This window comes from Podarcis liolepis (genome assembly GCF_965112155.1).
Source record: "Podarcis liolepis genome assembly, chromosome: Z".
In the NCBI taxonomy this organism is placed as follows: domain Eukaryota; kingdom Metazoa; phylum Chordata; class Lepidosauria; order Squamata; family Lacertidae; genus Podarcis; species Podarcis liolepis.
Window position 1 is genome coordinate 921619 of NC_139570.1, and position 12692 is coordinate 934310.

General features: G+C 43.1%; 1 long non-coding RNA gene across 1 annotated transcript in view; it reads left to right on the top strand.

Annotated features, from left to right (window-relative positions):
- Positions 1-1232: 1232 nt before the first annotated feature.
- The window catches only part of LOC310698909, a 31517-nt gene continuing 20057 nt past the window's right edge, over positions 1233-12692 (top strand). The window contains exons 1-2 of the long non-coding RNA XR_014521810.1: positions 1233-1313; positions 4914-5037. This is a non-coding gene — a long non-coding RNA (uncharacterized lncRNA). The remainder of the gene's footprint in view (positions 1314-4913; positions 5038-12692) is intronic.

Consider the following 12692-nt stretch of genomic DNA (forward strand, 5'->3'; position numbering starts at 1 on the left):
TTTTGATCTTCTGGAGGCTATTGCTTGCAGTGTCATTGGTTCCCACATGAACCAAGAGGAAGGGGTATTTGTCAGTGGGTTTTATGATTCCTTGCAGTCGTTCAGTTACATCTTGGATCTTAGCCCCGGGGAGACAGCACACTTCCCGAGACATCTTGTCAGGCCCACAGATCACTGCTTCTGTTCCCCTTAGTAGGGAATCCCCTATCACCACTACACGTCTCCTCTTAGTTTTGGTTGGGGTTCTTCCGTGAGCTGTCTGTTCCAAGGTTGCCTGCACATTCCCTGAGGACTGACTTTTCTGCTCGTCTTCATATACCTGATCGACTGTAATGAGGGAGAGATCCTCAAATGGAGTCTGTTCTTCGTCTTCCATGCTAGGGGAGAGGACTTCAAAGCGATTGTGTATTTCTAAACAATCAGAGCGAACCCTGGGCCTCCTACTTCTTTGAGTCACGTTTCTCCATATATCTGGCACCTGTGTTGGTGAACTAGCCTCCTTCTCAGGGGTGTCCCCTGTCTCCTCCTAGAATCATAGAATCATAGAGTTGGAAGAGACCACAAGGACCATCGAATCCAACCCCCTGCCAAGCAGGAAACACCATCAGAGCACTCCTGGCATATGGTTGTCAAGCCTCTGCTTAAAGACCTCCAAAGAAGGAGACTCCACCACACTCCTTGGCAGCAAATTCCACTGTCGAACAGCTCTTACTGTCTCCTTGGTGGAGACGGTGTTCTCTGTTGCTTCCAAGAAGAGCTCCAGCTCTCTAATTCTTTGGAGCCTAGCTACACATTCCTCCAGTTGCTGGACTTTGTCTTCTAAGAGGGCAATCAACATACAATTGCTGCAGGTAAAGCTGCCTGCAACCTTTGGCAAGATGGCAAACATTGCGCAGGAACCGCAGGCGACTGCAGCTGTTCCCTCCCCCTCCATCTTGAAAACGTGTCGTTGGGGGTGGCTACAGTGGTCCTCCATCTTAAAAAGCGTGAAGACAGGACAAATAACCCCCCCAAAAAAACCTAGGTCTCCCCCAACAAACAATTGAGACTAGCTCCCCTAAATCTAAAAGATGGATCAAACTGCAGGGAGAGCAGCTAATCAGCCACAAACACACACACAAGAAAACCCTTTTGCTCCTCCTTCAGCTGCTGCCCTGCAAGCTCTGATAAGCTCCTCCCACAGCATTTCTTAGTGCAGAAAGTACTGATCTCATGTGTAAATATCTTTCCTATTCTTTCTTATTCTGTTTAATTCTAGAAGCTACTAGAAGCTTCTCTGTGAGAGAAGCAGAGGCAGAAGGTTCTAGATTCAGGTATGTAGCCGTGTTGGTCTGAGGCAGTGTGTATATATATGTAATGAGTGTGGGGTTGCTGGTGCGTAAGTTACCGCCACTCCTGGCTGTGTTGCCTTGTTAAACCTTTTCTGTTTGGACAGCCCTTCACTTCGTGGCTGCCTCAGTCGCTAGCAGAATCCGTCAGTGGGCGTTTCTTAAACCTTTTCCAACATAAAAGTTGTTTGACGCCAAGTCTCCTCCTACTCTCCCTGCGTGGAAGTCTTCTGCGCAGGGAGGGCGTGGGTAGTGGAGGACCCGTGCTCTCCCCGCTGGTGTCCGGTGAAGAGTCCTGGAGCCCTCTCACCGATTCCCCCATCTGCCCCCCTTTATCCCTGGTGTTGCGCTGATTTGCTTCCCCATCTGCTGAGCTGCCTCTCTCCCTGCTGGGCCCTTCTCCAGCATCATTTGAGAGCCTTCCCTCCGCCTCTAGCTCCGATGTCAGTTCCCTGACAATATACATATTATAGCACCTTAGAGACCAACTAAGTTTGTTCTTGGTATGAGCTTTTGTGTGCATACACACTTCTTTAGATACACTGAAACAGAACTCACCAGAAATTTATATACAGTGAGAGGGTGGGGAGGGGCCCCACAGTATGCCAACATCTTCATGGCAGATTTGGAACATCGCTTCCTAAACTCCTACTCACGCAAAGCTCTCTTGTACCTGCGATACATTGATGATATTTTTATTATCTGGACACATGGTGTCAGGGAACTGCCATCAGAGCGAAAGGCGAAGGAGAGGCTCCCCGATTCTGCAGGAGAAGGTACCAGCACTAGGGGGAGACGCAGCTTGGTAGAGGAGGAAGGAAATCAGCGTAACACCAGGGAAGCGGAGGGAGAGCTCCGGGATTCTTCCCTGGACGTCAGTGAGGAAAGCACTGGTCCTCCACTACCCACGCTCTCCCTGCGCAGAAGACTCCCGCCCAATGAAAGGCAGAGACGACTGGGAGTCAAACAGCTTTTATGCTGGAAAAGGTTTAAGAAACGCCCACAGACAGATTCTGCTAGTGACTGAGGCAGCCACACTGAGATGGGCTGTGCAGTCAGGACGGTTTAACCAAGGCAATTAAGCACCCTAACGGGGACAATTTACGCACGAGTAACTCAAACCCCTTACACATGGTCAGCAGACCCTGGACACCTTCCGCCAGACATTAAATGGCCTTCACCCCACCATCAACCTAACAATTCATTGCAATTCCAATCTATGCAAGAAATACATTTTCTGGATGCTACTATAAAAATACAGGGTGGGTGCATAGACACCACCTTATACCGAAAACCAACTGACTGACAAACATATCTACATGCTTCCAGCTACCATCCCAAACATACCAAACAATCAGTTGTATATAGCCAGACTCTATGTTACAGCAGCATCTGTTCCAACTCTACCGACAGGGATTCTCACCTAAGAGATCTATAGCAAACCTTCTTGGAACTAAAATATCCGCCCAATGAAGTTAAACAACAGATCAACAAACAGACTGATACCCAGAGAGAACTTGCTGCAAGACAGATCCCAAAGAGAAAATAACATAACATCACTGGTAATCACATACAGCTCCTAAGTTAAAACAGTTCAATGCATCATCAGAGATTTACAACCTTTCCTAGACAACGACCGTTCTCTTTCCCAAGCTCTGGGAGGAAGACCTTTCATTGCCTACAGACAGCCACCCAATCTTAAACAACTCCTCACCCACAATAATGCAACAACCAGACTTAACATGGACACTGGTACCAGAGCCTGCAATAAACCCAGATGCCAACTTTGCTGCCACATACACCCAGACAACACCATCACTGGACCCAACAACATCAAACATACCATCTCAGGCCTATTGAATGGCTCATCTTTTAACACTGTGTATGCCATCAAATGCCAGCAGTGCCCTTCAGCTCTCTATATTGGACAAACAGGCCAAACCCTGCGCTAAGGGATAAATGGACATAAATCTGACATCAGGAATCAAGACAGAGAAACCAGTAGGAGAAGACTTCAGTTTCTCGGGTCATTCTATACAAGATCTCAAAGTAGCTGTAATGTTACAAAAGAATTTCAGAAATAGACTGGAAAGAGAAGTTGCTGAATTGCAACTTATTACCAAACTTAAAACCATGGAGAGACCTGGTCTGAATAGAGACATTGGATTCTTATCTCATTATACATGATAAAGCTATTTTTAGCCATCTCACTTCTTGCTTTTTCCTGTAAGACCAATTGTCATTAACAGTCATCAACAGGTTTACCACACCTATCAGCCAATCACCCATTCCCACCACCCTTCTGAGCAATACCCCCTCCCCACCCTCTCACTATATATAAGGGTCTGGTGACTTATGTTTCAGTGTATCTGAAGAAGTGTGCATACACATGAAAGCTCATACCAATCACAAACTTAGTTGGTCTTTTAGGAATTATAACAAATGACATCCCTAAAGACACGAAGAGAATTTTTTTATATGCAACAGCCACCGCAAGGTTACTGATTGCAAAAAATTGGAAAACAGAAGAAGTACCAATATTGAAGGATTGGCAACAATTTTTTTTTTGAAATGATTGAATTAGCAAAAATGACGGCAACAATTAGAATGTAATCTAATCAAAATCACAAACAGGAATGGAAATGTGTAGAAGAATACATGACCAAAAGATGCACCAACAAGAATTTATTGATATGTATAAACTGATTTCACAAAGTTAAGTTAGGTTAAGTCAAGCAGATATATAAGAATGAATGTTTAATTATTAAGATACAAAAATACAATCTCAATACAATCACGCACGGATGGAGGGAAGAGACAGGGCAAGAAATAAAGCAAAAGAAATGGAAGAATGTTGGTACATAATGAAATGTGAAAATGCGAATTTACAAATTTTCAGGTCTCTATATTGGACAAACAGGCCAAACCTTACGCCAAAGAATAAACGGACATAAATCAGACATCAAGAATCACAAAACAAAGAAACCAGTAGGAGAACACTTCAATCTCCCAGGACATTCTATACAAGATCTCAAAGTAGCGGTTTTACTACAAAGGAATTTCAGAAATAGACTGGAAAGAGAAGCTGCTGAATTGCAACTCATTACCAAACTTAAAACCATGGAGAGACCTGGTCTCAACAGAGACATTGGATTCTTATCTCATTATACATGACTAGCCATTTTTCACCTTCTCACCCCTTGCCTTTTCCTGTAAGACCTATTGCAGTCGTTAAGAGTCGTCAACAGGCTCATCTCAGCTATCTGCCAATCACCCATTCCCACCACCCTTCTGAGTAATACCCCCCCACCTTCTCACTATATAGAAGGATCTGGCAACTTCTGTTTCAGTGTATCTGAAGAAGTGTGCATGCACACGAAAGCTTATACCAAGAACTAACTTAGTTGGTCTTTAAGGTGCTACTGGAAGGAATTTTTTTATTTTGACTACAAATATAATGTATGTGTATCACTATGGATTTCAACATTAATAATTAAAAAATAATATTAAAAAAGAAGAATGATCCATATGGATGAAGTTGCATTGCACACCGTACTTGAATCTCAATCTCTCTATACTAAACAGACTGAGTAATGGCCAGAAGATGAAGATGAGCTGAATATGTCTGAGGAAACTGAAGAACTGCTCCTAGAATTGAAAGAAGAAATCTTGGAACTGGAGGATAAAAGCAATGGAAGAAGAACACAAGGTGTTCTTTTATTTACCTTATACTCTGATTTTTCTCAGGACTGCGAGAGGACACAAAACAGACAGTCCGTTGATGCATATCTTTTGAGGATTTGCTTAATGTGACTTTCACTGGGGTTGGCTCTTGTGTGAAAGAGCTAGTCCCGTTAAACATAGTGATGGGTGCCAGGCCCAGATGCTGTAGGGTGTGTGTGACTGCTGCTCAAAAGAGCAGCCCAGCACCCCATCCCTTGAAGTCTACCAAATGCAAAAACTACCTCATGTTGTTTCTTTGCCCCACTCCATTTTTGTTTGCTGGCGATTGAGAAAGTGGGCAAACTGGATGCTGTGTTCTCATGCATCCTCTGGTGGGGGAAAAAGAGGAAATATGTGATTCCTGTGTTCATTTTCAGGGAGGGTGAGCAGAGACACATGCCCTCCCTATGAAATCCTGGAGAGCTGCTGTGAGTCGCTGTCTGCAATTCTGAGCTAGAAGGATCAGTGATCTGACTTGGTTTAAAGCAGGTTCCTATGCTCCCATGTGAAATAATGGCTTCATGTTGCAGGAAACTCTTAACTGATGGCAGCTCGGTGCCACATGTACACATAGAAAAGGTGATTTTATAACAATGTGTGAAATGGCATTGAGTTGCTTTCTAATTAAGAAGTGTACAGATGTAAATGGATTGCTGTTAAATCCATTCTTTGGCTTGACATGTCATTAGAGGCTGGGAGTACAAATAGTGGGTCATTGTGTGTCCCCCCTGATCACCTCTATTCTTGTTAGGTCATCCTCTCTTTTTAAAAGCTGAGCTTTCTGAGAAATATTTTGAGTTGCCATGAACAAGGCTAGGTAGCTCATTTGGTTAGAACGTGGTGCTGGCAGTGCTACGGTTTCAGGTTCGATCCCAGTAAGGGACAGCGGCATATTCCTACATTGTAGGGGGTTGGACTAGATGATTCTTGGGGTCCCACTCCCTTCCAATTCTATGAGATCTATGAAGCACAGCCTCTGGGCTGTGGGCCCAATGTGGCCAACCAGGACTTCACATGTGGTGAAGACCCACCTGTCTTGCATCATAAATTCAGGGGATACCACTTTTTGCTCCTGATGCTGTTCTCTGAAAACTGGAGGTTTAACGAACAATATGGGCTGTTATAAAGTCTTTTCCCAAACAAAGCCCCTCACGAAGTCTCTGCTTGAAAGAGGTTTCAGGAGCAGCAGGGAGGTGTTTGAGGGAAAGGGCTTTCAAATAGCCTCATGCTGCTGCTGCTTCATTGCAAGTTGGAGTGCTTAACGCAATACTGAATAAACTACGTCTAGGAAGCAGTGCAGGATGCATTCAAAGGGCTGCCTGAAAGTTCTTTGCTGTGCTTTGAAGTCCCAAAGATCAGGACTTGAAAACATCATGGTGGCATTACGTCAGGTCTTCCCCAACTCTGTTCTGGACTCTGGTTTAGTAACTTGAGGGAAGTGGTTGTCCACAGCATGGTCACACACCTATTCAATGGCAATTCCAGTTGTCATCAGTGATGCCTCCAACTTCTGTTCATTTCTCAAACTAGAGTCTGAAGCTGAAAATCCAAGAGCAGGAAAATGCCATGAGTGAATTAAGAAATTTCCAGGAGAAAATAAGGCTAGCCCTATTGGCAATACAGTGGTACCTTGGGTTAAGAACTTAATTCATTCCAGAAGTCCGTACTTAACCTGAAACTCTTCTTAACCTGAAGTACCACTTTAGCTAATGGCACCTCCCGCTGCTGCTGCGCGATTTCTGTTCTCATCCTGAAGCAAAGTTCTTAACCTGAGGTAATATTTCTGGGTCAGTGGAGTCTGTAACCTGAAGCGTATGTAACCCAAGGTACCACTGTAGAGCTCAAAGTGCAAGCGTGCATGAATGAATCTTGGGTCTGTGTTAATGGAGATGGAGAACTCCTTAAAAACTCTACTCTCAGATCCAAAGAACCTAATATTGGGTTACAACATTTTATGTTTAACCCGAGGTAATATTTCTGGGTCAGTGGAGTCTGTAACTTGAAGCGTCTGTAACCTGAGGTACCACTGTATAGTGGTCAGCATGCTGGAATTTGGATCAGATGGCCTGGATTTGGGTTATTATGATTACAGCCCTGTGCGCTGTTCCATGGAGAGTTAGCTCCATTTAACTTGGTGCTTGCTTCTGAATAACATAGGCTCAGCTTGTAGAGCTTTAAACAAAGGTCTTCAGCCAGCAAGCAGTCTTGCAAAGTGTTAAATGGTTAGCATGAAGCAGAAATCCCGTTAAAGGAAGTCTCTAGCCTCTGCTCAAATATTTTCCCATTTCCTCTATGCTAGCTTTGAAAGCCTTGTTATCACCTCAGTCACTTGCCACAGCAAGGAGAATCCATCAGTTTTCCCTGCCAGTTCATGCAAGAGATGGTCTTGAGTATCCCAGCATCCCCTTCACAAAGAGGAGTTCCATGCATGCGCATTGATGAACGCATAGGGCCCTTCACATAGCTGAGATGGGACTGAGCTATCCAGCACGATCCCCTCATGTATTCTCAAGTGAACCCCCTCCCCTATTACATGGCAGGTATTAGTCTCTTGTGCATCCTACAAACACGTTTCCTGGTGGTAGAAAGCTGTTGTCCTGAGTGTTTGTCTGGAATGACAGCTCCACTGATACTGGTTCACCCTTCCTCTAAAGAAGGAAAAATATGTGAAGTCTAAATCTGAGATAAGACAGGCAACTCAAGGTTACCAAGTGGTGAGTTGCACAGCACATGTTCGCTTCCAGGGTCCCGTTGGTAAGCCCGCCATAGACAAAACATATGCATATTTTTTAAAGTTTCTAGATCAGTGGTTTCCAAACTTCCATGGATCACTTGAAAATTGCTGATGGTCTTTGTGGACCATTTAATGGCTTTTCTGCCTGTTGTAGCAATTGTAACATTCTGCGATGAGACAATGTATGATCTTTAATTGCATTTTTATTGTTGCTTTTATTTCTTGTGTTTCATTGTACTACAGTTTGCATTCCATAGAACTCAAATAAACTACAGTATGAGAAATAAAAGAAGCAACAACAATTACAATTAAAAAATTAAGTGAATATTAAGGCACACCATCTGAATGAAGCTTATGGACCACAGTTTGGGAACCTCTGTTCTAGATAATAATGTATGACTGTAAATTACTGATAAAAATTGGAAGCAAGGCCTAAGTAAGATTTTAATTTGGTGTGCAGATGGGCATTGGCAAAATATATGTGGATGTTTGCCTAAATGTATGCAAGTTGTGGAATCTGCTTGTTTCCTTGTGAGGTAAATGAGTTTAGCCTGGTATAGAAATAAGCTTCTTTTTTCTGATGGTTTACACAACCCTCATCATGGTCAGCATTCCCTAAGATTCACCTTGGTATAGCTGGCAACTGCCAATAAAATTAAATAAAAATAAAAATTGGTAGACGTAGCACTTCCTCAGTCATGTCCTTCCCAAAGCCAGCATTGTGGAGCTTGCACATCCATATAATATTTTCTTTTTAGAAGTCATTCAATGCAGTGGTCAGTATTCAACTGAAGGTGTGAGTGGAGCAATTTCAGTTTGCGCCATGGGCTCTACCTGCCCTCCCCAAATTTGCTCCGGGTGGTTGAGGGGGCCACTAGAACAGGTTTAGGGGGTGCTGTGTTGAATACAAGCAAGTGCAATGTTATCCAATCCATTTGTGTTACATGACCAGCTCTACTGAACAATTTTAATGTTTTTTTATGCTCCTGGTTGGATCATCCCCCCCCCGACACTTTTACAGTCAGTTAAAACATTTGCTCCTGTAATGGTAGGATTCTATTTTTTTTAAAATACAAGTTGTAGGTTTTTCCACAGGATTCCCCAAAGTTCCCCCAGGAACAAGTCCCAACTTCTTCAGCTTCTTTTCTACAGCAGAATTTCATCCCTTGCTTGAAAACTCACCCAAACTTTGCTTTCTGGTGGGGAGAATATTGCCACTCGGAGGAGCTTGGAGGGTCTTCTGGGCTGGTGATGGGGTGCATGGGCAGGACCAAGGGTTGGGCATGGGTGGTTTGGAAACACAATGGCAGCCCAACCCTCACTGCCTATAATGGCTTTGCAACACAGAGTGGCCTGAGCTGCAAAACATATAAGGAAAAAGTATGTTGGCTTATATTACATATGTATGTTCTGTATTATTATTTTAATACTATTGTTAAAACGTTGTCATGGCCCTTGGGTAGAACAATAAACTTATAAAACTTGAACTACTTCACTATCATGTAAGTGTTCAACCATTAGATGCTGCTAGAGCACCATAGCAGTTATGGCTTCTGCAATGCATAGAAGGAGCATTAAGCACATAGCAAAAGTCAACCACAGTAAAAGTAGCTAAGTTTCCCTGTTGCAGCAGAATTGTATTGGGGTGTGTGTGTGTTGAAGCACATAGCCTCAGACTTTGCAAAATTTACCTGTAGGCAAATGATCACCCTCCCAAAATTAACCTTCCTTTTCAAATCCTCCCAATCTGGATTCCCCTAGCCCAACTTCACAAATGGCAGGAAAAAATTGCACCTACCCGGTAATTCAAAAATATACACTCAAACCCCTCTCACACAAAAGAATAATTCTCATTACAGCCGCCAACTACACCTTAAGCCACCCCAAACCTCCAAGGAAATACAACAAGTGAATAGTAACACATACAAGTAACGCTGACACCCCCCAAGTTGAATAATAGAAGCATAACCACCCGACCACACACCCCTTGCCATTCCCCCTCCCCTTTCCCCCTTTTTTCTTCCTCTTCCTAATTGTTTGAACCAATTCATGAACCAATAACTTATACATTGACCACTAATAATGAAATATATGTTGTAGATATTTTTCCACATTTATGGTGCTATTTTTTTTTAAGTTTTCCAATTTAATAATCCAATAAAAGCCACATTAAAATATTCCAAATTACAATACAATAAAAAAATCCAAATATAAATGCCAAATTTTATATCTTTGGGTGACTTCCCATGCTCTGAATTTTGCGAAGTGCTGATATTATGCTATTTTTGTGATATACAAATGACATGATAAATCTTGGTATACTTATTTGCATAACATTATTCTTGTTTATAAAACCCAATAAAAAATCAAAAGCAAAACATGGGAGAGGTGGAGAATCTGTCTCTCTAGCAATGATGAAGATGGGTGGGGCAGGGGAGGATGGAATTTCCACACAGAGCAGCTTCACCCAGCGTGGCTGAATTGTAGAGTTTAAAAAATGCACCTGCCACAATTACCTGCTTTGTTAACAAACACAAACCTTTGCAATGCTACCGGTGGGAGTTCACATATCTCTCTCTCAATTTGTTTCCCCCTCTTTAAATAAGCCCCCCAGGCCCCCCCTATAATCAGATTCTGGCAGACTGCACACAGACTTTGCAATTAAAAAAGCCACAGAGAGAAAATGAAATATGGATCTATTATTTTTATGTTTATTTCCCCCCTCTGTACTGATGAGAAGTAAGGCAACCCATTCATTGAGGATAATGCGAGGAGCTGTTACACATCTCCAGCAGTAAACAAAATTCAGTTAATGAGTGGCATTCAAGTTTTCATTAGTTTTCTTGAGTATAATGCTTGCACTTTTCTGATGCTTCTTTCACACTACAGCAACTCTTGCTTTACGGAACTGTGGCTTTTCTGGCTGAGAGAGCAGCATGTGGCGCTCTCATTCAACCAGTGGCTATGGTGACACAGCCATAAGCCCCATTGGACCCCTACCCTTTCCACACGTGGGATTCTGTCTCCCCCTCACCATTACCCTCTCCCCCCCCAGGAAAGGGCAGGAAAGAACTGTCTGCTCATCTACTGCCCTCACTTTACTCTGCCCTCATCTACTGCCCTCACTATCCTCACTTTACTCCTGTGATTTTCCAGATTTTTTGGGGAGGGGGAAACTGTTAACAGATTCCCCCCCCCCGAATAAAACACCATGGAAGTGGGCATCAGATTTCCATTAGTGGAAGTGGCTTTTATGTCCTGCGAAAGCTCCGATATAATCTGGAAATCAGCAGTGAAACCTTGGGGAGATGACTGCTGCCTTCATCGTCATTGGTTGCTGGAAGACTAGAAATCTGGGAGTACCAGGTTGTATTCATAATGAAAAAAAGAACAAAACCTGTGAAAAGATCCCTTGTACTCTCTTCCTCATGTTCCTCACAGTCCCTCTCCTGCAACAGCTTCTTATTAGGCTTCCAAGGGCAGGAGGTGTTCAGAGTTGATTTGGGAGGGGAGGGGGATAGAGGAAGAAAGATGTTAAAGTACCTACAGAGGTGGCATTGAAGGGCAACTCAGAAGACACAAACCAAGTTGCGATTAAGAGAACTTTAATAAACATTGGCTTTTGAAGTATGTCTCTAAGCTCACAAGGAGTAAAGGGGGAGGGGCAAAGAAACCACTATTTGTTATTTCCTTTGCACACCCACACCCAGGTCTGAAAACCATTCCTTAACTTTCTTTAAAAACCTTTGAATCTCAAAATGTTTCGTACACTGGTGCAGTCAGGCCCATTCAGAACAGAAGCCATTGTAAGCAACACAAAAGATTGAATTAGCTGGTCATAGAATTATAGTATTGCAGCTGGGACACCAAGGGTCATCTATTCCAGCCCCTGCAGTGCAGGAATCTCAGTCTCAATCTCATCCCTGACAGATGACCACTGCTTAGAAACCTCTACTGAAGGAGAGTCCACCACCTTCCAAGGTAGTCCACGCCACTGTCAAACAGAACTTGCCATCAGAACGTTCTTCCCAATGTTTAGTTGGAATCTCCTTTCTTGTTATTTGGGTGCTCCCCTCTGGAGCAGGAGAAAACAAGCTTGCTTCTTCTTCCACATGATGGCCCTTCAGATCTTTGAAGATGGCTCTCATATCACCTCTTTGTCTTCTCTTTCCAAGGCTAAACAAATGTACCCACTTCCCTCAACTGTTCATCCTAAGGCACTTCATGATCTTGGTCACTCTTCTCTGAGACTTTGATCTTCTCTGTTGCAGTTCTTGAACAGCACACAAAACCACCAGCAACAAGGAATTTTTTCTTTAAGTGTGTGGGACAACACCAGTTCCCCTCGTCATGCTTCTTTGTTGTGCCCATGCACACATTTTTATTATGACACTGTTAAATGCCGATTGCGTAGTTTTGATCACAAAGCTGTGCAATATTTGCAAGTGTTCCTCTACCAGATGAAAAATACTGTAGGTCCATGTTGCACTTGAGGGAAGAAACCCACAGTTTATCAGCTGCCTGCTCCACATTTCTCGGAGAAGCTTACAAGAGAAGCTCAAGGTTATATGCAGACAAAACAAGCAACTTCTCTTTGAAGTGAAGATGCTTCTTTTTTTTATGTATAAAAATTATTTTTGCATTTTCCACTTTACACAGACAAGTGAAATAAAAACATGAATATATAAACCTCCTTCCCCATTATGGATCATAATAAGATGCTTCTTATTCATTATTTGGGGGGATAACTTTTATTAGGCTTTCAAGAATAAGAAGGTGCATAAGAAGCAGATGCCTGCCTGTGGAATGAAATGTTGTTGTTGTTTAGTCGTTTAGTCGTGTCCGACTCTTCGTGACCCCATGGACCAGAGCACGCCAGGCACTCCTGTATTCCACTGTCTCCCGCA